Genomic DNA, 18,288 nt, shown 5'->3' with positions numbered 1-18,288 from the left:
GACAACTGAGGCATAACCTCCCTACTTTTGTTTTCAATTCCTCCCATAATAAATGATTACATTCCGTTAGCTTTCCTGATTACTTGCTGTACCTGCATACTAGCCTTTTGTGATTCATGCACTAGGACACCCAGATCCCTCTGCACCTCAGAGCTCTGCAATCTCTCACCATTTAGATAATATGCTTCTCTTTTATTCTTCCTGCCAAAATAGATAATTTCACATTCTCTCACATTATACTCCATTCGCCAGTCTGGAGTTATAGAATCTGTAATATAGGGTTACAGTTTCAGGATAAAGGATAGACCAGTTAGAACTGAGATAAGGAGAAATAAAAAGATCAAGATCTTTTTGGATACTAAGAGACTCAAGGGATATAACTGTTGTAATATGCCTTTAAGGGATATCGGCATCACATCACTAGAAGGGAAATGTGTCATGTGATCCAGTCTTACTTTCACTTTTGCTTTGAGCAGAACACAGAGAGACATCTCTGATATCTTCAAGTTTTATACCTATGTATAGCTGTTCTCCTGTGCCTATTCTTAATAAATGAGCCCACAATATGTCTACCCAATTTCTTATGAGTGATTGATGCCTTGCATATTATACAACAAATAAGGACCTGACATGGTGATCAGGGGTGGTAAGACAGGTCGCCGCAAGATTAAGTACAGGTACGACATGGTGAATGGCTTTAGATTATGTTTTGTAGCATAAGAAGACCCTTGATGTTTTGATCAGACCACAATAAAGTTGTAATATCAGAGAGTGTTGAAAACCCAGCGTGCTGACTGCACAGAAAAGCTTTGGAGACACAATGCTGAGCTAATGCTCAAGTAAAGAGCTGCTAAAGAGATGGACCCCTTGTGGTGAAATTGCAGTGAATAGCCTGTCAGTTCCGTGAGTGTGATGGCACATCGAGAGAACCAGCTCCATCAGGAGAGATGAGTGACCAGGGTTTGGGCTGGAACAATAGCGAGCAAGGGAGAGTCAAACAAACCCTCCCCCCGCCCCCCCAAAAAGTCATAAAAATCAGGCCAGAGAAGGTTGCAATTCTAATGGGTAACTTTAGGAGCTGCCAAACAATAAATTGAATAAAAAGCAAAGATGTCATTAATGGCGCGTTCCTGTCATATCTCATCTTTGGGGATGGAGCTCTGGAAAAGTGCTTGAAAACAGCTACAGAGACTCTGCAGAAGAAGGGAAGTCAAAAGGGTATTGTCAGAATATATAAAAATTCCCCACCTTGAATTAGGATGCGGCTGCTCTACTATTCGAATTCAAAAAGTTTAAACAACATATGGAGCTGTGGTTTCTTGATTCAGGTGTGTCTGAACCAGACTACAAGCCATAAAAATTCATGTAATAATTGGGAATGAAGGACTACACAGGCTGAGCACATTAGGATTAACAGAAGAAGATATAAAGGATCCCCAAAAGATATGGACTACATTGGAAGACTGGTTCAAAATTAGTTTAAACTTCCAAATTAATTGGCTAGAGTCCATGTAATTTCGACAACAACCTAAATATCCAAAGACCACTTCATCAGAAGATACAGAGAAAAGGGTACGTACCATGATTTTTCAAATGCAGAGCTGTTGGACAGAATTGTTGAGTTGGTAATCATATCCACCCCATGGTAGCATCCAGAAAGATCTGCTGGACAAACCCAAAATATATAGCATCAATGAGCTACTCAAAGATAAACATAAGTGATCCTTGCAGGTCAACAATGCTTACAGGCCCTACATACAACCACAATTGTTGACGCATTAACTACAACACTCAAACCTAGCAAGTCATGTGGAAGGTGTGGCCTTCTGCACGCACCAAGGAAATGCTAGCTTTTCACCAATTCTGCAAGGCATGTGGTAGAAAGGGCAATTGGCAGCGGCAGTGCACTAGTGCAAAGGCTCTAAATACCTCCAGCTACAAAGAGCCATGTATTGATTCAAGCAGAACATACACAACAGGTCACTTCAAGTAATAAGAAAGGCCATCCAGCATCCCATAAAAAACATAGGCACGAGCTGATTAACAAACTAGAAAATGATGATGTGCATGACAAGATGAAGAGCGATGAACACATGTTTCACAACGTCGATCTCGTGGATAACATAGTTGCCATCATACCTCCCAAGTGTTTGCCAAGATTCAAATTATCTGTCTTAAGAAATTCGGTAACCATTCATTATTCGCCAAGATTGGCACGGGGCAAGTGCCAACATACTACCTCTGAATTGTAAAAGACATGTGTCCACAGACATGGAAGGCCATGGTGAAACCTACTGCTGTGAAATTTGCAGCCTACAATTGATTCCATGTGCAGGCTCTATAGTCCTGGAGTGCAAGTACAATCAGTACTCCTGGGTGTCACATATGTTGAAACTAAAGGCCCAGCGATTGCAGGTCTGCTGGTATGTTGTGACCTCACATTAGTAACAATCCATGGAATCAGTCAGATATCACAAAGCAGAAAAAGCTCAGAAGATATTTCTATCACCTCACTTCATGACCTAACATTGAAATATCCAGAATGTTTTGACAAAATTGGCAGTTTCAAGGGAGCTGCAACATCACACTTGTAGGAAAACGCAAGTCCACCAATTGATCCACCACATAAGTGCAGCATTCACATTCAAGAGAACTTGAAGGTTGGACTAGATTAAATGGAGAAAGACGGAATCATTAGAAAAGTACAAGAGCACACAGATTGTTACATCTCAATCACATATCATAAAGAAGGATAGACCATTGAGAGTATATGTTGATCTATGACATTTAAGCGCAGCTCTGAAATGTTGTCCTTACAAAGTACCCACATTAAAAGAATTAAATAAAAGATTTGCAGGTCCAAAATATTTCTCAAAGCTTGATGCTAAGCATGGTTACACGGTGCAAAGAAGTTCCAAGAGCTGACTATATTTCATACCCCATTCAGATAATACTGTTTTTAACAGCTTCCTTTCTGGCTATCTGTTGGCCAGAACCTCTTTCAAATACACATGAGCCACATTACATGCACTGCACCAGGATGCATCTGTATTGTAGATAACAAAGCTGTTGTGGGAAGGACAACGCGAGGACATGATTGATTGGTGTTCAACAGTCTGAAATGTCACATCAATGTGCAGCAGAGTGATTTCTTCAGTTCTATTTATTCCGGTGCTGACATATGTCCCGATCCAAATAAAATGGAGGATATTAATGTGAGGCCAACATCTCAAGACAAAGACAATCTTTGAAGATTTCTTGTCTCCATACATTCCAAGTTTCACTCGAAAATCTTCATCACTAAATTAATTGTTGAGAAAAGATGTACCTTCCCTGTGGCACAAACACCAACAATACCCCTTCGAAGCACTGAAGCAGTCATCATCAGAAGCATTGACATTGCAATTTTATGATCCTAGGGAGACAACTACCCTGGAGATGAACACCTCACTGAAGGGTCTGGGAGCATGCTCACTACAAAAAGGCAAACTGATTGTATTTGCTTCAAAATCTCTGACCATAATCCAACTACTCCAATATCTGTTATGAGGCTATGCCCCTTTATTTGTGAAAATATGATTTTTGAACTTTCAGCTGACTGAAAATTTTGCAATTTGAACAGAGACAGAGCAAACTGCTTAAAATGCAAGGCCACATTCCAAGGTGAAGGTGAGAAACAAACAAATCACTCTCAGGGGACTTTGAAGAGACAGCCCTTTCCTATAATCCAGACACCCATCAAAACTTATAACTTTCTAAGGAAGAGACATTAAAAATACAAAGTGCTGGATATAGAAACAATGGCTGCCACAGACACACCCAAAACTCCTTGGAAATACACAAAGGGTGAGGTATTTCAAGGTATGACTGCCAGTCAATAGAGCGAGATTGCAAATGACACAGGCAGTATCCAGAAAGCCTTCAGCAAAGAAAATAAGTTGCTGATCTCTCTCTTTCTCTATTTTGGAATAAGTTCGTCACCCAATTTGAGAAGCCAACTCTACCCAAACTGAGATCTCATAATAATTGTAACATTTTCTACATTTGACTATATCCAAGAAACAAGCCAACATAAATCGGCCACAATGTTTAAAATATATGCCTCGAGGACAATCAAAGGAACCTAACTGTATATTGTTTTACCTTGTTTTATTGGTCTCTAACTCCCCTTATATCTGACACCGGTTTGCGTGTGTGTGTGCTTGACTTCCTGAGGGCCGAATACTTGACATCATGTTTTTAGTATTTTTCTCGGACTTAGTGATTAATAAGTTTTCCCTTTCTCTGACTTAGGAAAACTTTGTTTGATTGGATCCTTATTACTCACTGTTTAACTAGTTAAATACATCCTGATTTGGAAAAGGCACATCCTTGTGAAAAGAAACTTGAGCAACTGGGAAGGTTGAATAGAGGAGAGCCAGTTCACCCCTTCTCACCTGGTGGCAACGCATTAAGTGGGAAATGTTTGGAATCATGCATTTTCATGCCTGTCTATTTGACAAAAGATTTGTGGTAGAGACTAACCACAAGCTACTGGAGATGATTTGGTGAAAACCATTGACCAGTGCACCGCCAATGTTGCAACATCTCTTGATAAAGAATCAAGATTCTTGATAAAGATTCAAGATTATGACTGTGAGATTAGGTACAAGCCAGGTAATTGATGGTCACATCCAAAACACTTAGCAGATTGCCTAACCCAGCAAAAACAGAAGGTATATCCTTAAATCTACAAGTTGACTTCATTGGCATTGAAATTAAAGATGTTCTCCAAATTGATCTGGTACATTTTGCACCACACAAGAAGAAACTGCAAAAGATTCTACACTATAGAAATTATGGAAAATCATTATTATAGGGTGGTCTGATTCAATCAGAATGTTCACTAACACACAAGTCCATTTTGGCCTTATTGGGACAAGCTAGGCATCTCCCAGAGAGTCAGTTTTACAGGCAGGCAGGCCATCTTTACAACTCGATATTCTTCAACAACTTCATTACTCACACAGGGGCATAGATCGGATGAAAAGACTCTCAAGAGAGACAGTTTGTCGGCTAGGTATGAACAACGATATTGAAGTCATTGTCAGGAAGGCGAAGCATGTCAAGAGCATACGCCAAGTCAGCACAAAGCACCATTTATTTCGCATGAAGTTCCGAGCCATCTTTGGTCTAAAATCGCATCCAATCACATTCAAATCCATGGCAGTGACTTCACCGTCATTGTCAACTGCTTTTTCAAGTATCCCATTATTCGACAATTGCATAATACATCAATTACACAACTGTTGCACACGCTCTAAATGCTATTTGCAGCTTATTTGGTGTGCCTAGAGAGATCATTTTGGATAACAGTCCACAATTTATTGGTAAGCCATTGGAGGATATGTGTGAGAAGTGGAATATCGATCATACAACTTCTTCTCCTCATTACCTATGGCCTAGCTGAACGAATGTTTCACAGGTTGAAATCTCTAATTCTCATATGTAGACAGACCAAGCAAAATCTGCACATTGCAATGTTATATTTGAAAACAACACCTTTAAGTACAACTATTCCATCACTGGCAGAGCTCATGTTTGGCTGACCAGTGCAGACCAATTTAGCTACTCTTACCCATTCTACTCTCCCAGAAACTAGAAAGAAGCTTTTAAAAATGCAAGAGAAGATGACCAATCTGCAGGATAAAAATGCAGACACAGAACTGCCAAGTTTATAGTTGGGACCAGAATTCACTTCCAGAATCCCACAGAAGGTATGTAGCAACCAGCCGAGGCAAAAAGAATTTGTTCAGAACCATTGCCTTATGAAGTCATTATACACAAAGGTGCAATGGTGAGGCATAAACGATGAAAAATCAGATCCATTCCAGTACCTCAACCTCCTGCAGTCCTGTTGCATCTAGAACAAGGTCCCAAAAGCAATCAGAAACAACATTCAGGAATGGCAATTGCACAGATCACTGTGAGTAATTAAAGAAACCTCTAGACACGGTTACCATTACAACTGGGCATAACACCAGATCGCCTCTATGATTTAGAGATTCATAGATTCATTAGTTCTACGCACATAAGTATGGTAACTAAACATGATGCACAGAATCACAGAATCACACAGTGCAGAAGAGGCCCTTCGGCCCATCGAGTCTGCACCCACACGTGAGAAACACCTGACCTACCTACTTAATCCCATTTACCAGCTCTTGGTCCATAGCCTTGAATGTTATGACGTGCCAAGTGCTCATCCAGGTACTTTTTAAAGGATGTGAGGCAACCCGCCTCCACCACCCTCCCAGGCAGTGCATTCCAGACAGTCACCACCCTCTGGGTGAAAAAGTCTTTCCTCACATCCCCCCTAAACCTCTTGCCACTCACCCTGAACTTATGTCCCCTTGTGACTGACCCTTCAACTAAGAGGAACAGCTGCTTCCTATCCACCCTGTCCATGCCCCTTATAATCTCGTACGCCTCAATCAGGTCACCCCTCAGTCTTCTCTGCTCCAACGAAAACAACCCAAATCTATCCAACCTCCCTTCATAACTTAAATGTTTCATCCCAGACAACATCCTGGTGAATCTCCTCTGCACCCCCTCCAGTGCAATCATATCTTCCCTATAATGTGGCGACCAGAACTGCACACAGTACTCACCAAGGTTCTATACAACTCCAACATGACCTCCTTACTTTTGTAATCTATGCCTCAATTGATAAAGACAAGTGTCCCATATGCCTTTTTCACCACCCCACTAACATGCCCCTCTGCCTTCAGGGATCTATGGACACACACGCTAAGGTCCCTTTGTTCCTCAGAACTTCTTAGTGTCATGCCATTCATTGAATACTTCCTTGTCAAATTACTCCTTCCAAAGTGTACCACCTCACACTTTTCAGGGTTAAATTCCATCTGCCACTTATCTGCCCATTTGACCATCCTGTCTATATCTTCCTGCAGCCCAAGATGCTCAACCTCACTATTAACCACTCAGCCAATCTTTGTATCATCTGCAAACTTACTAATCCTACCCCCTACATAGTCATCCAAGTTGTTTATATAAATTACAAATAATAGGGGACCAAGCACAGTTCCCTGTGGTACGCCACTGGACACTAGCTTCCAGTCACTAAAGCATCCTTCTGTCATCACCCTCTGTCTCCTACAAGTAAGCCAATTTTGAATCCATCTTATCAAATTACCCTGTATCCCATGTGCATTTGCCTTCTTTATAAGTCTCCCATGTGGGACCTTGTCAAAGGCTTTGCTGAAATCCATATAGACTACACCAACCACACTACCCTCATCTACGCACCTGCTCACCTCCTCAAAAAATTCAATCAAATTTGTTAGGCATGACCTCCCTCTGACAAAGCCATGCTGACTATCCCTGATCAAACCCTGCCTCACCAAGTGGAGCTAGATTCTCTCCTTCAGAATTTTCTCCAATAGTTTTCCTAACACTGACGTGAGATTCACTGGCCTGTGGTTCCCTGGCTTATCTCTATAAACCTTCTTAAATAGTGGGACCACATTAGCTGTTCTCCACTTCTCTGGCACCTCCCCCGTGGCCAGAGAGGAATTAAAAATTTGGGTCAGAGCCCCTGCGATCTCCTCCCTTGCTTCCCTCAGCAATCTGGGACACAAATCATCCGGACATGGTGATTTGTCCACTTTTAAGCCTGCCAACACCTCCAATACCTTGTCACTCCCTATATCAATTTGCTCAAGAACCTCACAGTCCCTCGCCCCGTGTTCCATACCTTCATCCTCATTCTCTTGGGTGAAGATGGATGTGAAGTATTTGTTCAACACTCTAGCGATGTCCTCTGTCTCCACCCATAGATTGCCCCCTTGGACCCAAATGGGCCCTCCCCTTTCACTGGTTATCCTCTTCCCATTGATATAGAATATCTTGGGATTTTCCCTACTTGTCCATCTTCATGACCTTCCCTTGCCAATCAAGAGATTGAAAAGACTCTTCATTATCCAAGTGGATAATTCTTGATCATCAGTTAAACAGCCTTTTTTCCACATCTCAAATTGTTTTAAAAGTAATAGAGTGACGGTTCAAAGAAAATGGAAAAAAAAGCAACTTTTTAATGCCCTATGATTTTTTCCGGAGTTTCCTCACAGCAAGCCCTGGAGATTAATCTTCAATTCTTTCAGAGTTGGTAACCCTGTTGGGATCTAACTTTAGCTAAAGGTTTGTTTTGTTGAAATTTATTATGTGATCTTTCTGTATATTTTCCATGGGTAGTTAAAAACTGATTTTTGTGGATCAGTTGTGTACAATTAGTGCATTTGTATTATTGACACTCATTGGACATGTCTTTGCTCAGTTAAGGAGAAAGGATTTATAGAATACAGCCAGTGCCATTTGAAAGTAGCAGCATACACAATACAGTTCAGATCAGACACACAATAGAGTTCAGATCATATACACAATACAGCCCAGATCATATACACAATACAGCTCGGATCAAGCACTCACATAAAACACAGAACACTGTTCAAATCAGTCACATCATACAGTCCACCTCAGTTAAAAAGTACAGCTCACATCAAAAACACAGAACAACTTGCATCAATTACACATGTTAGCTCACATCAGTCACACTAGAGTTCAAATCAGTCATATCATAAAGATAGCATCAGTCAAAAAGCACAGTTCACATCAGGCACATGATACAGTTCAGATCAGTCGAAGATACAGTTCAAAGCAGTTATACAATGGAGCCTACATCAATTACACAATACCACACATCGGTCACGCAGTCTTTACCTGACTGCACCGGAAATTAGGCTTTACCAGCACTAGGGTAGATGGAAGGTGACCTACCCACTCTTGGACTAATTGAGGCCCTTAGGTGACTAACTGGTGGCCACTCAGGTGCCTCTTTCCTGTTGCCATAGGTACACCCTGGTGCCTGCCTCTGAACTTGCGGGCTCCCTCCTGCTCAAGCATCTGTGCTCCCCAGAGGATTGTCCAGCAGCAAAGGCAGCCCAACTCTTGAAGAACCATCTCTTCCCTCTCAATCATACAGCCCTCCTGACCCAGGCCTGCCTGACTGACAATGGCAAACGTGCTCCACTTACCTTAACTCCAGTCCTCCAGGGATGGTTGTGGCTCAGGGTCTTCTGATTGGTCGGCAGCTCTTGGATGCTGGACATCCTGTCTCAGAAAGGAGGAAGCTGCGATGTCAAGCAATGAAGTGCCTGAACCACGTAAATAGAGTCTGTAAGAGTATATAAATATGGTAGGGGTAAAAACTTGGTGGGGAGATGTAGAGTAAAGGGTTAACATCAGAAGCATATGATGATGATGTAACATGACATGACTGAGTAACAGAGATCTGGAGGGAGAAGTTCCAACTTCACGAAGAGTTCCTAGTTTGTACAAAGTAGCTGTAAGTAAAGAGCAATGATTTTAACAAACTATAGTCTCGAGCAGCTTACTTTGGGAAAACAGACAATCCCCAAAGAACTTTGTCTAGACCCTGACCACACAAAACAACAAAGCCGTGGCTTCCAGGGCAGGCAGAGGTGGGCTTGTGCCAATTTAATGGCCAGTGGGTAGGGCCAGCACCTAAATGTTAATTTCCAGACCTGTTGTGCACATCACACCCTCTTCCCCACTCTACCTTGCCAAGCTTGCACCATCACATAAATCCTCACAGCCAATTACCGTGAAAATGTACACTTCATTCTCTTTTTCTGCACTTCCTCACATCCCCATGCATCACTCATCCTCATCCTTAAGTAATTTTATGTCTCTACCAGATAATCACCTACACCAAATGCTCTGTCTCGGTCAACATGTACAATGCAGTTACTCATAGGTCTCTTCTTTCCCCTGTTGCAGGAGAGGGGAATGCAAATCACTAGAGAACTGGAGGTGGTCCTCCACAGTATTCAGAGATAATGACATAAGCTGAGGAAGAGATCCATGGTGTTTCGGCATCCCAGGCAACGGGGAATAGGGACTTCCCAGATACCCTGTGACTGAGTTAAAAATCATCGACCTACATATCACACAACATTCAGTCACTTTGGGTGGAATTTTCCATGCCCGCTGGCATCGGGCATGTTTGGCAGCATGGGCAATATGGCAAGAAGGCCAAAAACTGGTTTCACAACATCATGAAACCAGTTTGCAACTGTCCGCTCCACCCATCAACGGCAGGCCATGTTTCCCGTGGTTGGATATCGGGAACCTCTTTGTAATACATCTGCATATTATTATAAGCCCAGCTCGCAGGAATCATCCCCCCCATGCTGAATCGTTCGAGCACGTTGGCACGATTGCACACTGATGTATTGCACAACAGCTTATATAAGACACGCAGCTGGCAAGCTGCATTTTGAGGGGAACTCGGAGGTGAGTGCACAGTAACGTTGTGCACGCTCGCCAGGGTCACCTGTTGGACCTCAAGGCCTTCAGGCAAGGACGCAGGCAAGTCGCTCTTTCCCAGCTGGCTGACAGTACGATGCTGGGGTTAGGGCTATCCTGCAGTTGAGGCGAGTTGGTCTGGGGGGGGAAGGACTGCCCTGCAGTTGAAGTGAGTTGGGGGTGGGTGCAAGGGCTGTCCTGTAGTTGATGATAGTGCTCAAGCACATATGGGTTGTGGGGTGGGGTGGAGGGAAGCGGCCACGCATTAGGGAAACCTTGTATAAAGTGACCATTTCTCTGCAGCTGAGACAGTTCAGGTGCAGCCACATTGATATGATTGGAGTTGGGCCTCTAGCTTATCTGTCCACTTAAGCAACACAGAGGCCTGAAAGTGCCACCAAATGCTCAAGAACTTTTCACCCCTCAGGCACAGACTGCAAACTAATGAGCATTTTAGTGGACTGCAGAACAGCTGGATGGCTGCGCATGTTGTACAATCTTCTTGTTAAAGCTGGCCATGGAGCAGTCACGGGTGGAGGTGCTCACAGCCCCCTGCAATGTCTTTATTAAGGTTTGGACCAGTCTCCCCATGGTTCAAGCTAACAGTGCAGCCCTGCAGTGTGGGTTAGGGGAATGCCTGTGCCTGAGCTGAGAGCACAGCATGCAGTCCAATGGGCAAAGCTGCCACCAATCGGCCAGGTGGAGAGCGGCAGAGTTGGGTGGGGTCTCGGGCAGCATTGCAGTGCACAAAACTCTGGACATCAAAGTGTTGGCCTGCACTTCCTGGGATGCGTTAAGGGGCCTTCAAACTTAACCAAGGGAGGTTCTTAGAACAACCATGCTGACCCACACGTCTCTCTCATCCTACAGGAGGAGCATATAAGGAGCATGGAGCCTGGTAACCTAGCTGTATGCCTCATGGCATACAGAGAGCAGAGACAATGGAGAAAAGAGTGAGAGAAGTGGCTCTGGCTATGCAGAGGGAGGAGCAGCATCCTCAGGAAGAAGGGATGGCTTGAGCTCAAGTACATGCTGCTGAAGAGCCACAGCAAGCGCTGTTGGTCAGTGCCTAGCTAGACTCAGGGTCTATAGAAAACACCTTGCATTCCTGCAGATGACTGAGAACCAGTGTCTCCAAAGACTGTGCATGTCTAGGGAATTGGTCAGTCACATCTTCCACCTGTTGCAGGATTTGGTGCTATGGGGACCTGGAAGGCATTACTGCCATGGCCGTGAAAGTGACAACAACACTTAATTTTTACATCAGGGCTCCAAAAGTGACCTCTGTGGGATCTCACAAGCCTCCATCCACAAATGCATCCATGAGGTCATGGATGCTATCTTCGCGAAGGCACAGAACTTCGTGCATTTACCAGGACACAAGAGCACTGGGATTTGCCCAGATCTCAGGTTTCCTACAGGTGCAGGGTACCATTGACTGCATTCACGTAGCACTCAGATCTCCATGGCAACAAGCAGTCAACTGTGTCAACCACAAGGGGTTCCATTCGCTGAATGTGCAGCTGGTGTGTAACCACCACAAATGCATCCTGCAGGTCTGCGCACGGTTTCCAGGGTCTGTCCACAACTTGTACATTCTCAGTCGTCACAGATCCCTGACAGCTTCCTGGGTCCACAGAGGCTGCAGGGATGGCTCCTTGGGGACAAGTGCTACCCGCAGAGGACGTGGCTGATGACACCCGTGCAGCAGCCTCAGACTGCCGCAGAGCAACAGTATAACGAGGCTTAAGCTGCAACTCGCACCCATTAAGATGCTGTAAATGAGGTTCTGGTGCCTGGACTGGACTGCTGGAGCCTTGCAATATAGTCCATAGAAGGTGTCATGCATCATTGTCATCTGCTGTGCCCTTTGCAACCTGGCGCTGCAATGGGGAGAGGAGCTGGCTGAGGAGGAGATGCAGGAGAAAGTGACCATGGTGCTCAATTTTTAAGAAAGTGGCTCCTTTCAGGGCTCCACAAGTGACCTCTGTGGGGCATTACAAGCCTCCACCCACAAATGCATCCATGAGGTCATGGATGCCATCTTTGCGAAGGCACACAACTTTGCGCATTTCACCTGGGACCAGGAAAGGCAGGATTCAGGAACTCTGGGAGTTGTCCAGATTTCAGGTTTCCTAAAGATACAGGGTGCCATTGACTGCACTCACGTGGTGCTCAGATCTCCTTGGCCTACTGTGTCAACAGCAAGAGCGTCCACCATAAACACATTCTGCAGGTCTGCACACGGTTCTCAGACAGTGTCCACAACTCCTGCATTCTCAGTCAGCCTCAGGTCCATAGAGGCAGCAGGGATGGATCCCCGAGGACAAGGGCTACCCGCAGAGGACGTGGCTGATGACACCCGTGCAATGGCCTCAGACTGCTGCTGAGCAAAGGTACGATGAGGCTCATGCTACAATTCGCACTTTGGTGGAGCAAACCATCGGGATGCTGAAAATGAGGTTCCAGTGCCTGCACCAGTCTGGTGGAGCCCTGCAATACAGTCCACAGAGGCTGTCATGCATCATCATCATCTGCTGCGCCCATTACAACCTGGCATTGCAACGGGGAGACGAGCTAGCTGAGGAAGAGTTGGAGGAGCTGCACATCTCCTCTGATAAAGAGGCTGTTGATGGGGATGAGAGTGAGGAGGTACTTGAAGGCAAGGATGATGGCAATGAGGCCATCGTACTGACCAGATAAGGTTGGAATGATTGGAAGGCCCTCATAGCTGCTAGATTCATGGAGGATGATGATGACATGCAGAGAGGAGAAACCATAGATCCTCACATTGCATCTGTGAATGTTTGACTCCATTCTGGCAATGCACATACCCTCTGTGATAAGGCTCCTGACATGGAGACACAGAGGAGGCCCAATTCCAGGAAGATAATGACAAGATGCAGTGAGGACACTCCATAGATCTTCACATTTCCTCTGTGAATGTCTGACTCCTATCTAGCTGAGGGCAGCTTGCATGCGCTCTGTGATCAGGGTCATATCACAGGAATGCAGCTGTGAAACTTAAAATGCATCTGATCGTTTGTCAGCCTTCAGCAGCGGACCCCTTCAGGAGATGGGATGCTTGCCCCACCTCAAAGCTGCTGAGAGCACACAGAGAGAATGAAAGAACTCTGTGACACCTGCCGACAACATTCTGGCAGCAATGACAAGCACCATTGCAGGCATCAGTAATGTTTCCAGGGAGTGTGAGGCTGGACCATCACTTTGGCCTGAAGGCTGCACAAAGCACAGGGAAGAAGCCCTGGACTGAGACACCTGCATTTATTTTGTGTAGGAACCCAGGTTTCACATCAGAGTGAGACAAAAACTGCTCATCAGAACAAGGAGCTTTATGGAAGAGGGACATTCTTGGGAGTTTATTTACAATAGTGAACATTTGTACAAGTGATTAACACCCGTGCCCAGGCTGTGCAACCACATCTTCTTAACCTTCCTAACCCTGTCGCTACGTCCTGGTGCTCCCCCAACATTGACAGCGGAGGTGGAGGCAGCCTCCTGACTGCAATGCCCTGTCTGTGATGACCTTGATGGATGGCCAAGACCTGGAGGGCCCTGGCCTGCTTTCGGAGTCCTGCTGTGTGACAGTGGAACCCTCCTCGGCCTTGTGGAGCTGGAGCTGCTGGAAGTGGGGATTTGGATGGGCCAGACACTCCTAGAGTCACCTGGGTGGATGGCACCAGAGTGTGCACCTGCTGATTCTCCTCCATATGAGTGCCTGATGGCCCCCTGGCTGACTCCTTGAGGAGATGGAGAAGCTGGAGTGAGATGGAGCTGCCCTGCACCCCTCTCACGTTGACACTATTGGAGGCCAACTAAGACGTCAGCAATGGATTTCAGCCCACGCAGCAGTGCAGGACCGATGTCCTGGGCCAAGGTCTCCATGGCGGCCACCATCCTACCAATGTTGACCTCGGTGCATTGGCATGCCGGCACTAGCACTTCAGACTGAAGGTAGACAGACTCCTCCATTACGCTTTGCAATCTGAGGAGTGCAGCGGACATCCATCGTGATGTTCCCGAGCTTGTCTTTGCAGCACCAGCAACTGAGGTATGACCAGGTCCAGAGGCTCATCCTCTGGCTCTGACTCAGCATATTTCTGGTCTCCAGCAATCCTCTGAGTGCATAAGATCTGGGAAGCCCTTGCCGCCACCTCAGAAAGTGGATCAGAAAGTGCAATCTGCTCACCAGATTGTGATCCCGAGGCTACTCTAGAACTAGGTGCCATCGAGGTGTGCGTCTCTGCATTGCTGGACGGTGTGGGTGAGTGCTATGATGGGTCTTCAATTAGGGTGTCATCAGATTCTTCTTCCAAGGTGTCTTCCGGGCTTGAGTGGAGGCCCAGAGTCGTGGACTCTTGTCGGCTGTTTGGCAGATGTGCCTGCGAAAGCAAGGGGAGATAATTAGGGCATGGAAGCGGCCTGTGAAACAGGACACATCACTCACAGCATGGTTGTCTGATGGATGTCACACTGCTGGATCCTCACTTGGTAGAGCAATGCCCACCTCACCATCAGCACAGGAACAGTCCAGATCTTTGCTAGCCAGCTGGACAACTCGATTTTCAAAGTCTGTTGGGAGCTTGATGTTGGGGCATTCCTCCACCAGTCTGTGACCTTCCTCTTGTGTGTCAGCTTGTCCTGCATGAATACAAATGGGGACAGTGTAAGCTGGATGCCTGTCAGCCAGATGATAAGTATGCCTGGCATGTGTGGGTGGTGAGTGCTCCAACAGATAGGATGAGGACAATGAAGGTGTGTATGAGATGGTGATTGGTGATGTCCCTTGAACTGGCAGTGAGCAAGATCCATGTGGATATGTGATAGGTTGTGATTACGTGAGTTGAGAGTGATGACTTACCCTGGCGGAACAGGGGAGATCATTCATCCTCTTTCGGCACTGGGTGACTGTCCTCTTTTGCAGGGCATTGGCACCTCCCAAGCTAGATTGGTAATTTTGCTTCTGCTCCGACAACCGGAGCGGGGGTAGAGGATATCATGGTGAGCCTCCACTGCATCCAAAAGGCACTCAAGGCATGCATCACTAAACCAAGGGCTGCAATTTTCTAGCCTTTCAGGGCCATGTCTTCCATGCAGCAGTCCTGGACTGGAAGCACTGTGAGGTGTACATGCAGCTGCACTTTAAATATGGCGTCCGGCGTGAGGAAGCGGCGAGGTGATGGTGAGGCGGGCGAATGAGAGCCCGCCTGCCATCGAAACAGCGTATTTCCTGGGAATGCATGTTAATGAGGCAGGATTGGGATGATACAGCGTGAAAAGCCATCATTGTGGCCAGCAGCTAAAACGTTCTTTTTCCTGCCCACTACCGCACTTAGTGCAAATCTGGGATGATTCCTCCTGTTGTCTCGATTTCAGAAGCAAGTGAAAAATGATCATCTTCATAATGGATTACAACATTTTGGCTTACATTGCTGTACTTCCTTCATCCATTTCTCTTGCCAGGTCCTTCATGCCTGCCGAATTAGTCAGTGAACCTCCGAGACAACAAATTCTCAGAAGAGCAGATTCCTTCTGAAAGTGAACTGTCACAGGACCATGCTTACTGTGCATCAGAGCACACAATCACAGTTCGATAGATCCAGTTCATCAAATAGTTGTGTTTTCACCTGATAATTCAAAATCACAAGTGAGCAAGGACAGACAGAGAAGCTGTTGGGAGTCTGCTTTGGAGGGCAAAGCCCTTTCCAATTCTGCTCTGTTGGACATAGATGCTGTAATGTGACGCCATCTGGATAATCATTGAGCTGTAGCAGAAAATCTGCACCATAATGGCAAGCCTTGCATGCACACTATCCATGACTGTGGAATGAATAGAGGAGTCCAACTCAAACATGAGTGGATTGCTATCACATGGAATGCATTGATGTGTTCTTTCACAGATTGAGTGACCAATTGTGCAACATCATTGCAGCAATCAAGTGAGTTTATGTGCACTTTGACCATGGCCCTGTATCTCTGGTTGCTAACATGCTTGGCGCCTCGAATAGATTGACAGTCACCTTAGCATTAGTTTTGCAGCAACCCACTGATCTGCACCAAGCTGCTCTCCAAAAGAACGGCAGGAGTGAAACGCAACAGGCCCAAGAGAGGGATGATGGCAAATGAGGACATGGAATTGGGAACTCCACTCACATGTTTTCACTTCCCCGGCATATGAGAAACTGTTGTATTGTTCTGTTTCCATTCTTTAGTAAATTACCCTAAAATTTATTACATTTCTCCAAGTTGCCTATTCTTGGTTCTGGGTGGCCTTTTCAGTTGTTTGTTGATCACTGGGTTGACATGAACTGAGTGGGACCGATGTGCAATTGATATTAGGGAGTGTCAATGGGATGGGGGTGGGTGGTTTTGACCAGGGAGGAAAGTAGTCATTGGGTGCGATTGTTATATTGTTACAGTATTAGTATCCCTGGCATCTCACAGTAATGTGAGGAGCAGGAACTGCACTGAGGTCTTCCTCCTCCTCCTTTTCAGATTTGTCACCACCTCGTTCAGCAACTCATTCCTCCTGCAGATCCAATCCTCACTGCTATGCAAGGTAGGGCAGAGCACAGCACACAAAGACCATTCTTAAGAACTGGCTGCTGACCACTGAAGGATGTCTTCAGGAACCTAAAGTGTATTTTGAGCATGCTAGTCATTTTTGCAATGACACATCTAGTAGTCACATGGCTATAGTTGTACCATTCTTGTGCTGTAATATTTTGTTTTTTGAGGGGTGTCATCAACCAAATTTGAAGGGGGTATATTTGGTCTCCTAGCAGCCACCCCTTAGTCTGCATGCAGGATCAACTCATTCTAACTACTGTCAATACCAGCTATGTTAACATAATGGCCGCCCTGGAAAACAATAAATCAGTGACCTACTTTATGCATTTATCGGCAGCTGGCTGAGAGATCCTGGATTAGACGTCTGGCAGCACCCTTGAAGGATTCAGAGGGAAAAAAGTTGAGGCTGGCGGTCATTTTCAAAGTGACTGCTAATGAATGGCCATCAGGTCCAACAGGGAACAAGTCATCTTCTTGGAGGTTGCAAATGTCTGCCACCATCTGATGTGACAACCTCAGCCTGCAGAACCACTGCTTTTCTGAAGGATCAAGCAAACTGAAGCTCCTGGTTACATGGGTGGTGCATCCTACAAGCCTGATCTCTCTGTTCTTCACTTTATGCTGACCAACTGCAGCTGTCTTCCAATGCAGGCTGTTGCTGCTTCACCCCTCTGTGCTGGCCACCTGCAGAGCTCACCACATTAAGCTGCTGCCACTGCTGATAGACATCTTGCTCCTCATCCAAGGTCTAATCTGAGGCAACAATGGTGCTGGTCAGGATCCCAGTACCTCCAAATGCAGGAGTTAGCCTCTCACCATAAGTATGCTCAACAAACCCTTTCACAGTGGTGGATAAGAAAGCAGCTGTGAGTACTATTTATTTCTCTACTTGTCTGACTCTTAGTGAGTCCCATGAATTGGTGTTCATTCTTTTCCCTTTCTTTTAATGGTGGTTCAGGATTCCTGGGAAACCCATCCACATAACATTAAATCTAAATGCCTTTTGAAATATTACTGCAATTCTGCGATTTATGTATTCAAATGCTAACCTGCCTCTCCAGAGGGTTCTCCCCCATGTAGCCAAAAACGCCCGAGTCAAACCTGGAAGTTGGCATGTGTACTGGACCTGGCTTCAGAGTGCCCTGACTTTTTCGACAACTTTTAACCCCCTCACTCATATCTAATCCAGATGTTCTTCCATGATAAAATTCCTCTCATGCTGACTATGGTTGGAGCTTTATAGCTAGTGTAGGCCTTGAATTTTAACCCACCAATGTCATGGATTCATTAAAAAACTACCTCCCATACTGT

This window comes from Carcharodon carcharias, chromosome 1, assembly GCF_017639515.1.
Source record: "Carcharodon carcharias isolate sCarCar2 chromosome 1, sCarCar2.pri, whole genome shotgun sequence".
Classification (NCBI taxonomy): Eukaryota; Metazoa; Chordata; class Chondrichthyes; order Lamniformes; family Lamnidae; genus Carcharodon; species Carcharodon carcharias.
This window is presented reverse-complemented; position numbering follows the sequence as displayed.